The sequence below is a fragment of the Taurulus bubalis genome (assembly GCF_910589615.1).
Source record: "Taurulus bubalis genome assembly, chromosome: 12".
Lineage (NCBI taxonomy): Eukaryota > Metazoa > Chordata > Actinopteri > Perciformes > Cottidae > Taurulus > Taurulus bubalis.
The window spans coordinates 20,436,616-20,446,216 of NC_136600.1; positions in this window are offsets into that span (position 1 = coordinate 20,436,616).

The window sequence follows — 9,601 nt, forward strand, 5'->3', positions numbered from 1 at the left end:
AAAACGAGAAACAAAGTTATTTTGAATGGTTGTCCAAAAGGTCAATAAAGAAAATACTTTTTACCAATGATTCATATGTCTTTGTCTTAAATTTCCTTGAATGAAAAAAACAACACAGGCATTATCAAGTGTCAATCAACAAGGGACAGATAACAGTTATGCATAAACAAATGAAGATAGACAAGTCGTTTTATGTGAAAACAATATTCATTAGCTGCACAATAAGTGCTGTCACTATTACTTTGTTTTCCCTTGAAGCAATTCATTGAAATGGCAATACAGTGTTGCAAGATAAAAACACAGCTCCTCTCGGCACACAGAGGCCTCTTATCCTTCCTTTAAATGTTGGTTTCTTCATGATTTCCTTTTCAATGGGACACTTAACTGATACCAGCAGCAAAGGCCTGAGCCTTAAATAAAAACAATGACAGCTTTGAGAGTTAAGGTGGCCATTGAAATGCTAAAATATCAATAGCAGTTATTTAGTTCTCTAAAGACACTTGAAAGTCTCTTATCTGACACATGGTAATGCAAGTCACTGATGTTTATTTCACAGCAGTCATTCACTTTATTGTGAAATCAAAGACTGTTTTGCATCTGAAATCTCATGTCTTATTGTGAATTCAACCCTTGACCTCATCACAGTCAAAAAAGACAAGATTTTTGTTAATTGCGCTATTGATTTTTATGAATAAATTAGAATAAAAATATTATACGTTTGGTTTGAGAAAAAGCAAATTTACTGAAATAAATGACATGTAAAAAAATGTCTAGCTACGGAAATATATGGAATTCAGGGTTTATTATACGGAGACGTGGTGATGGCAACACATGCCAACGGCCACCTCATTACGGTTTCTACAGCCTTAGAAAATCACCGGTCTTTACCCTTCACATGACAGCCTAATTTGACCTGTTATCAAAATACATTTTGAACAGTCTGACACTGCTGAATGTATTATTCACGATTATATTATAGCTATGTAAAAAATGGGAAATGTGTGGCATGAGTTTCTTTGACTGATTTTTATGTTTTCAGCAACATTTGAAACCGTAATAATAACAGCAACCTTTTCGCGATACAAAGCCGTGTAATTATCTCACTTTTCCTTTCTGTTACCATGTTTTCAGCAAGCTTGCTGAGTTGAATGTGACTGAATTCCCTGTCGGCACTTGGCATAATCAAATGTGAATATGAACTTATCAATGTTTCAAATTCATACAATGATCCTCTGAATTGTTGCCTGATTGTGCTGCGCCACCAAATGTTTTTTGGGGCTGATTTGTTCTTGGGATATATTAGCTCCCTTACAACATCTTCTCCAATCAATTTCTTTGACTCTGGTGTTCTGTTTAACTTTTAGAGGTGCTGATTATATTCGGCCTTTCTCCTCTCTTTATCCCCTTTAACAACACCAAATCATCATCCCAATTCCACATGAACATGCCACTCACAATCAAGTTGTCATCTGGTCTCTGAAAATGTGGCTGTGCCATTAGCTGACGTGCCGAGGGGAGACATTCCAGACCTCTGTCTGTGTGGTTGTTTTGAAGGAAATGTTGGTTTCACCCCCTGCTGATTGACTCTAATCAGCCACACCATGCCAACATCACTCTGTCCTGAAGCCCATGTACACTGGTTGCTGATTAGGTGGGAAGACCAGGGAATTGAAAAAATACATAAATATTTAGCATCCCTTGATGCGCTATAAACACGAGGAAGGTTGTTTTGATGCATACGTGTGACAGTCATGTGTCGTCTGTCGGGACCATAGAGGCTTCCATTTAAGCAGTGCTTTGAATTATTTCCACTCTGTCACCAACACTTGATAATACAGCATAAACAGTCGGATGTTGGCGAAAGCAGCAGTGACTGGTGCTGTTGTCAAAAAGCTTGTAGTCCAAAAAAAGAAAAGAAAAAAAGAGCTTCCCGTCAAGTATTGGCTTGTGTTTCCATGTGCTGAACAGGTCTGACAAAGAAAACCTTGCTGACGCCAGGCTTACGCTGTGCTGTCTGGGCCCACAACAGGTTAAAACACCTCAGTGCCACAGCTGCAGGCTATTCTCATGCTTTATATTTTAACCCATTGGGGATTGTGAAATCCCATAGTCTTCTTTAATAAAGTTAGTCAAGGCACGTAGAAAGCATCATGTATATGCAGAAGGGTCTTGTACGTTAAAACATAAGTGCAACATTACACAAGCTGAGTTCAGGAGCAATGTCCAGGGGCTATGAGTGACAGGTACTTCCTATATCCTGTGGTTGATGGTGAGGGGCCTCACCTGGGCTGTAATCTGGGGGGACTGATCACAAAGAACCAGAGTGAAGTGAATTCCGCCTGTCCTACTTCAAACGCAGGAGGACAGTAAATCAGACGGTTAGACGACACTTGGCGGCTCACTTATGCCTTTTCTTCACTGCTTCTGTCTCTAGGGCACAGGAAACAAGTATGCCAACAATGTCACCTGACAACACCGTGGAGCCATTGCACTACAAAACTCATTTTACAGGGTTGCTGTAAAGGATGGGTGTTGAGTTATGTGCCTAAACAGAGTGAAATAATCCAAAACACACTGAAGGTTCCATTTTCAGACAAAAGATGCATGAGAAAAGGTCAAATCTGCATGAGACAGAATATGTAAATTTGTTAAGTTAATGTGCATTTCTCGTTACTATTCTACCTAGCATTTACTGGAAATGATACTTGGAAATTGTGATTAAGTTGTCAGCACTGGTAACTTCAGGTGAGGGATTTAGTTAATATTGTGTTTTTAAGATATTTACATATTTGCCACCAATATCTTAACATCAGTAAACAACTATAGATCTCATAATTCTGGTCTAACTTGGTCATCTTTAAACATGTTTGTACTATAAAAGACCTGCATTATCATTCATATCAGCAAACGTCAGCCGAGTCAATGTAGGATTCATTTTCAGATGATTGAAGAATAACGCAAATGCTCCAGTGAATAATAATTTCTTGGCCTTTCTAAAACATCCAGGTGAATAAAGATATTTCATAACAACAAAAAAACACTGGCTATATGCTGTGTGTAAAGCTTTAAATTATGTTATGTTATTCCATTAGGAATCACTGAATAAAAATCGGATTAATATTGTGTTTTCACTTCAACATAGTTGTGTTTTTGTGCAGAACAAATGCATTTCTAATTCTATATTTACGTAACACAGTAATACATTTTACTTATTTGTTTAAACAAGACAAAATAATATTGTGATACTGCACATCAACTTCATGGTATTTCCTTGCTGAATTATATTTCAAAAAATTACGGGAAGAGTTACAATGCAAGTATATCAGTCGGATGTCTAACTATTGAGAAATCCCATCTGACGATATAGCGTGTCAGGGAAAAATGAATCATAAAGGACCGCCAAGGTCAGTGTGATATTTCAAGGCTTCTACTTTACATGGCGGCATAGTAAATGAAGGCCTTCAATCAAGTCAGATTGGGTGGATGTACTATAGGTGCAACAACACACCGCACTGAGAGTAATGACAAAGGAATAAATCCATCAAATAAAAAAAAAAACTTTCAAGGTCAATACAATACTTTTTTCTAGAAAGACAATATAATACTGTGTGGCCAGTGAAACAAATATGCATGTCTTTGTTTCCAAACATCTCCCATTTAAAACACTTAAAGAGTTCCAGTATACGGTTACATTGTGTTACATATATGCATCTTTGTATAGACTCAAATGGCTACAATTAAAACTAAATAAGCAATAAATCCCTATTTGAACTAAGTGCTGCCGTGCACATACTTTCCCATTATTTCTCAGTAGATGCCTCACCCTAAATATCTTTCCTCACTTTTCTTGCATGTGCCTGGTCACGGATACATATCTGAGTAATAATGCCATATATTACCACCTTGTCATTAACTGCTATACACACTGTGTGTATAGCTCTTTTCTTTATGTAATCTATTTGAATTTACACAGAGGGGATTTTACAAATTACATGTATTAAGACCCCTGATGCCTCATATATTTCCTGCCAAAATGGAATATATCCAGGATATTAATAATATATGGGTTGATCCATCTCTCGAGAACCATTTATCTAAAGTTTGTGCTATCTAAATATGAGAAACCCAATGCACCAGTGCTTTAACGATCAATACATTATCTTATGTGCAAAGTCTAAATGTTGAGAGATTTTTTTCCCACAGTGTGTGGAACAAATTAAAAGCTCTGGCCAGTCAGTAAAAGACCAATTCATAAAGGTGAAAAAGTGAGGCTGCGGCTGTGACGGGGAGGACCAGTGAAAAATCTCTGCTGACCCTCTCATCCCTCTGCTCATCTATCTCTCACTACTGTCCACTGATAGATTTCCCCTCGCTGATTTATGGGAGAAAAAAAATGTCACAGTGGAATAGGCTTTTGATAAAATTGTTCAAGAGATTCTAGGCAATAAATCCTGATCTGTACATTCAAGTTGCTAGCTACTTTCACATTCTTGTGCCATCAATAAGAGCCGCCAAACATGACAACGAATCAATAACTTTACAATATTCGGGGCAGTTTGGGAAAACAGTAACATTTATATTTAACAGAAAAGAGCAAGTCACTCTTTTATACTCAACAAACTATGGATAACAGGAGCTTGACTGTAACTTAGGCTGAAAATAAGTCACAGTGTTTGCACCGCCTGTTTGAGAGAAATAGTTGTCCTTCAGAATAACTTAAATCTCCCTAAACCAACCAGAAATGCACAGATAAGCTATCCAGTTTTTCCGTGTGCATTTAAATTATGTGCACAGATCCACCAACTCCTGACAATCTGTTACATTCCCATTTACCAAAAAATATTCAATAAATAGATAAATCATTTGTATTTTGCCACATAACCCATTGAGTAATGAAAAAAATGGTAATTCCGCAATCATCAATCAAAGCGACGTTATATTGTAATGGCTCCCAAAGATGAGCTTATGTTCACTTTGTAGCACAACAGCATAATGTAATGGTACTAACAAGTTACAGGATCTCTAGTCCGACATCAGTGATGATGGAGTGTTTCTGACAGGAACTCTTCAGTCAGCCGAGTGGCGCCAGGAAGGATGAGTGATTCAGCAAACCTGCCCGGTGTTGTCTCGCCTGCTCGTTCAGTCTTTACGAAGCAACTGTGAAGAAAACAATGAGCCTGTTGCTCAGTACAGGTGTTTCTCAGAGGAGATGACTTGTAAAAACAGGTAGATTCCCACTGCAACGCAAATTGACTCACATAAAAGGTTTCTGCTGCAGCAATAACTCACAACTGAGTTCTGGCTGTCTGCCCAGAGACGCTGAAATCACAGCAGTGTTTAATTTGCTCAAATATCCTCACAGGAGGGAGTATAAAAAAAAAGTCCCTGTTTGACTGAAGGCATCTGACAATGTTTGTGGTAATGTAATCCATTGTTGACCGGGAGATAAACATCAGCACCGAAACCTCTGATTGACAAAGAGACAAACAGTGGGCCACTTAAAAGAACATATTTTAGAGGACCTTTGCTCACTAAATAAAGGGCAAGAAATACTGGAACATGAACTTAAGTAGCTCTTAAGACAAGGTTGTCACAAGAGATGTGAGAGGGAGAAGCCGAGAGACAAATAGAAAGCGGGGGAGCTGACTTTGTCTTTCAGATTAAAGCCGGAGCAACAAGCAGCAACAAAGACATCTCGACAGGAAGAGGAAATGAAATGTTTACAGTAAGGGGGCTGATAAGTGAAGCCAGATGAGCATTCGAGAGCACTTGTTTGGACTGTCACTTTTTGCTACAGATGAGGAGCGGCCATTCTTAAAACAGGTGTCATTACAAAGCAGTGAAAAATGGCAAGTTGTGCGCTCCCCCGTTTAATGTACCCCATCTGTATGTCAACCAGCCCCCTGCAATTTCAATTGAATACAGCACTCAGATCAGCAATTTGTTTTGTCTTTGCGATGAAATTGAAATACTTTCCAACAGCAGGCCAATGACTCTTTTCCCCACTACTAAAAGATTGGAAATACATTTGCTTTGCTCTAGAAATAACAAATGTATATACTGATTTAACTGGAGCCACATAAGATGCTGTATTGCCTCTATCATGCAAAGCTTCAAAACCTGACCGGGCAGAGGACTTTTGAATTATTTACATCAGTTGTCACAGAGACTGGCGTGATTTCAAGAGAACAAGCTCCCAGGGGCCCATTATCCTGCTCTTGTTTGCAGGGGGTGATGAGACATTTTCTCAGTGGTAGGCTGCTTTTCCTGATTCCTGCGGGGAGAAAAACACCATGTTAATATAATGTGTCCTGGCCCAAGGCGATACACCAGCAAAAGATACTTGTTCTTATCTTTGTAATCACATCGGCAGGAGCAAAGGGCACATGTCCCCCGTGCCTCATTTCAGGACTAGTCTTTCATTTCATAGCCCATCTCTCCATATCAAACAACACAAATGGCTCAATTTGCATGACAGGATTTGTAACATGGCGAATCAGGTGTCAGACTCGATTAAACATTACACCGGCACACTATCATAATCAGCCGTCTAATGAGTGTAGCCGCTGGTGTGAGAGGCTTGGATGGATCAGGGAGAGGGGCTTCTTCACGCTGCCCAGCGGGGGGTGCGTAGCTGAGGGATTAAATCTAGGTGCGGTCCCCCTGGCCCTGACAGAGGGGCCCCTCTGGGTGGCAAGCCTCGAGCCCTGTGATGCTGACGAGACAAGGCGACACAGGCCACACACACACACACACACACACACATCAGGAGGAGTGGAGGGGAGAGCTGCTCTTATGGCTGAAACACACAGACAGAAGCAAGAGGCAGCATCTGACGACTGCTTACTCCTGTGTATCCTCAGCTTTGAATACTAATGTGTGGGGCCATTACAGAGGATGGAAGCCCCGGCAGAGTGACCCCTCACATCAGGCTATCACCGAAATGAGGCAACGGCATCATTAAGATGCAACTGGACCAGACATCATTTGCGTTAGAGGGAGCTTTGACAATGCTTTCAGAAGGTGTATTTTTTTCTTCTTTTCAGTATACATTTACATGCAAATTGTCAGCTCATTACACTGGACTGTTTTGGAACGATTACTTTAATACAAACACGAAACAAAGCAAAAATGACACCTTTAGAGTACGAATATTTAAATAGTGACAGGGTTTGTACAAATTATTCTTTAGTGGTTGTTTCTACAGCATCTTGGAAGGAGCCTGAGTCGTAATTAAACTGACAATATTGGTTGTGCTTTTTTTTGGGTGTAAACATCAAATCCCAAGATGTGTTGACGTCCCGTAGCCTCTGCAGAGCCGCCCCCTCCTTGTGTACAGCTTGCCCCTCCCATTGTCCGGCCCATATTGTTATCTGCTGAATATACACTGATGCTAATTCTACTGTTGGCTGTGTTGATGTGCAGCTTTTGGTCTCCGGTCCACAGAGACTTCCCTATTGCCACCATCCTACCACCCTCTGCATCAAGGTCCCCCTCCCCCCTCACTCCTCCCCCCCACCCTCTGCCCTGCTCCCCATTTGGGGTGACCCGGGTGCTGTTCTGTGGGTTCCTCACACCCCAGAAGCTGTCAGTGGCCCCCTTCCTTCCCATGAGCGGTACACACAATAGAGAAAGGGCTCCGGCTGAGAGGTTCAGTAGCCATTAACCCCTACCAGCTGTTCCTGCCGAGGGTATTCTGTGCCACAATACGTGCCCCCGAGGGGGCCCTCACGTCCACTAATCTAGCCATTGTTGGCCAGGAATGCTGACAGAAGAAAAGAAATTTTTCTTGTGTCCATGCAAGCGTGTGTATCCATGTGTGAGAGCCGAGAAACGTAGGGCTAATTTCTATAGTTGCCCGTGAAGAAGGGAGACCATGAAGAATACCCTATTTAGCTGCTTGACAAAATTCTTTTGCTTAAAAATAGAAAAACAATGGCAATTGTTTTCAAGTGGACTCCTTTACACTGTCCAAGTCTCTGAATTTAAATAGAAATAAATTCTATTAATGTCGGCTGTGCGCAAAAAGTTAAAATAACTTTGTGAGACTCACATTATTTTGTTATCTGTGATTCATTTTTAATGCACGGCCAGACAAACATTCTGAAATCGCGATCAGTTCCAAAGCCATTTCTAAATGGATTACATTTTGGGAAAATTATTCCGTTTTGGTACTTTGCGCTCAGAATATATTAACAATTAGTCCATTTCAATTAACATGGAAATTAAAACGGCATTTTCCAGTCAATTTAACCTCGATGCAGCCATTAGGGGCTTCTGGTGTGCTGAGCATGTTTGTTACTCCGGTCTCAGTCTATAAATGAAACAAAAAGAGAGAGAGAGAGAGAAAGAGAGAGAGAGAGAGAGAGCTTCCTGCTGCATATTAGGAAAGCATTTTGATATTCCAGTAGAAGCACATGTTAGTTCTTTCATCCTTTACACAAAACATTACTACAATATCCAAATGTTCACACAATTTGATGCAAAATTGGGTCTGTACCGACAAATAACATTGTCTTATTCTATTCAAATACACTGTAATCTGGGTTGAATTAAATGCTAAAGAAAATGCTAGGATTTCTTAAAGTAGAGGTGGAGCACTCGACACACCCAAAAACAAGTTGTGATATCTGTTTTTCTCTTCCCACTGAGTAAAGTCAATAGACGGTGATATCAACAGTGTTGACAGCAACAGGAAGCTGTGCTCCATCGCTGTCGGCAAGCTGTGGGATGCAACATTTGCATGAAGGAAGTAAACACAACAGCACCTAAAGACAGGGGGAAGGGCTCCAATGTAAACTGTTAGGTGAGTTTCTGAAGAGGAAAGGTGTTTTTTCTGTATGTGCTCTGGTCTCACAGCCTGTGTTGTGTTGTGACAGGCGGGGGATCTGCATCAGTCAATTATATGTCCCAACAGACTTTTGTGCTAATGAGCTGGTCCAACCATCGGCAGACTTCCCCTGTCGTCCAGAAAAGATCACTTTCATTGCTTGCAGAACTAATTCAGGGCACAAAAGTGGGAGCTTCACCATTGCAGCCTCTTTTACTGCTCCTTTTGTGGAGGCTTTAGAAGTGCGCTGAAGAGAGGGCCTAGCGCTCAGGCCTCTTCATCTCCAGTCCATTGCCTGTCATTAACATACATATCCATATGAAAAGTGGGGTAAGGCCGGAACAGCTGTCCAGTTAAGAGGCAGTGATTCCCTCTCCCAAATGCTGACAGAAGCCTTTAGCCTTCCTTGGGCAATAATAAACCAAACCATTTAAACAGTCTTTCAGAGAGTGAGAAAGAGATTGGGCCATAATGCTACATTCACAGGCATCGGTGGCCCTCATTGGCTTGCAACAGTCTCTTGTAGATTCACAAAAGTGTAAGGGAAAAACCAGGGGAAGATTCACAAAACTAAGATAATGCCAGTTTTATAAAATGACCACAGCAATAGATTATCTTCTTGTTGCGAGAGTAAAAGACACACATTAACTTCAAAACATTGGTTCAGAAGTAAAAAAAAAAATTTGCCATATTTTTTTAAGTGGTTAAGAAGGATTAGAAGCAGCAATCGCTCCACACAAATGCTGCAATTGCAGCAGGGTTGTTTACATT